The sequence below is a fragment of the Toxorhynchites rutilus genome, chromosome 2 (assembly GCF_029784135.1).
Source record: "Toxorhynchites rutilus septentrionalis strain SRP chromosome 2, ASM2978413v1, whole genome shotgun sequence".
NCBI classification, from domain to species: domain Eukaryota; kingdom Metazoa; phylum Arthropoda; class Insecta; order Diptera; family Culicidae; genus Toxorhynchites; species Toxorhynchites rutilus.
The window spans coordinates 18,407,196-18,409,373 of record NC_073745.1 but is presented as its reverse complement, the minus strand read 5'-3'; positions in this window follow the sequence as shown (position 1 = coordinate 18,409,373).

The window sequence follows — 2,178 nt, the reverse complement described above, 5'->3', positions numbered from 1 at the left end:
CGTGGACAACAGGGGGAGGGGGTTTCTAAAATAGTGCTTTCTCTGTCCATGTGGTATGTGGACAGTCCCAAAGATGAATAAATCTCAATTTGAGGCATTGCAAAATTGAGTGTACACCTACAATTTATCCAAAGAAATAAACAGTGCATGTACGATTATTGCAAATCAGCGTCCTTTTTTCGTCAATGTGTAATGTTAACGCCCAATCACTGCTTGGGCAGTGTTGGTTTTTGGTTTTTAATTATGTTTGAAAAAACTTTTATAAAAATGGCAAGTCAGAGAACAATGATAACAAGTAAAACTTGTCGAGGAAAGACTGAAGCGCCCTTATTAGTTCCGCTTATGTCGAACCAGCCCCACTTTAGTTTTTGTTTATTCGCCAAATTTCCGGGGGGTAAGTTCAACATAGCGGTTTGATTATACAACAGGTGTTCGCACAGAGTCAGCACAACGGAAACGCGTGCGTACGATTCTAGCGCGACTCAAAATTTAGTTAGTAAGTAAGAAATTGTAATTGTAAACATCAGATGAAATAAAAGGTACTGAGCCAGTCGGGCCAGGGGGCAGTATGATTAGTATACTGGATAAAATTATACCGCGTTGTCTTTTTACTGACTGGTGGCAAAACCAGCGCAAGACATTGCGGAAAACAGCAGCTGCTGTCGGAAGAACACTCTCTACAGAAAATACTAAACAAGTGGAAATACGAAGGAGCCATGGAAAATCTTCCGGGTAAAGGACACAAACGGATCCTGTCTTCTGATGATGAACGGGTAATTGTGCGAACATTTCGAAAGAACCCTAAAACAAACATTTCTAGATTGACTACCAAGTAGCCGGCACCATTGGCAGAACTGTCAGCGCAAATACTTTCCGGAGGGTAGCACACAAGAGCAATCTGAGAGGTCGTGTTGCCCGTGAAAAGTCTTTAATCTATGACTACAGTTTGCTAAGACATATGTAAACAGACCTAAAGAGTTCTGGAACAAGGTACTTTATACGGATGTGACAAAAACCAATCTCTTTGAGTCGGATGGAAGACATATGGTGTGGAGGAAACCAGAATCAGTGCTCCAGGTTCAGCATTTGGTTCCCACGGCGGCGGCAATCAGCTGATGTATGGTACAATGGCGGCTTCTTGAACGGGAACCATGGAGTTTATCGATTCGGCGATGGACAAGATAGCTTAATTGAACACCCTGAAATGTGACCTGCAGTCTCCCGTGCAGAAATTTGGTCTCCCTTGTGATTACTACTTTTAAAAGGACAATATTTTTTTTTATTAGTTCGTTTATTTTTACAGGCTCAGTTACTTAAGTTTAAAGGAGCCGAATTCTTAAATATATTTTTAAAACTATATATATATATATATATAAACAATTTTCTTACATCTATGGTTAGTAAGGTGGAAAACCGATTACTCGCGGTGTAATCGAGTTTAGAAGGGTGACATATTTTTAGGAGAAGGATGGGATATAAGGAAATTGTAACAATGTTGATGAACACTCAATTCTTAAATCTATTCGTATATCTATAGTTTATTTACATTTCAACTTATTCTACTATTTATAGCAAGGGGACGAATTACCCGCAAAGGAAGGAAAGGAGGGTACAAGGATGTAGGGACAATCACACACGAAGATCTATAGCTTTAAGGAAAACATATATATGGGACATGTAATCAAGGTCTAACCGAGCCAACACATCTCTCACCGGCACATTGGGCTGTCTTCCTCGGGCCCGAAGGGAGTTTTCTAAATTCGATCTGGCGACCAGATACACCTCGCACGACCAAACAACGCGCTCGATGTCGTGATAACCTTGGCCACAAACGCAGAGATTGCTGCTGGCAAGATTGAAACGGAAGAGTAGTGCATCTAACGAACAGTGATTGGACATGAGTCGGGAGAAGGTGCGAATAAAGTCCCGACTCAAGTCCAGACTTTTGAACCACGGTTTGAGGCTAACCTTTGGGATAATCGAGTGAAACCACCGGCCCAATTCATCTTCATTCCATTTGCGTTGCCAGTTAGCGATGGTATTTTTGCGAACTAAAGAATAAAATTCATTGAAGGCGATTTGACGCTGATATATATCGCCTTCAATTGCACCTACCTTTGCCAATGAGTCAGCCCTCTCATTACCCGGAATTGAGCAATGTGAAGGGACCCAGACAAA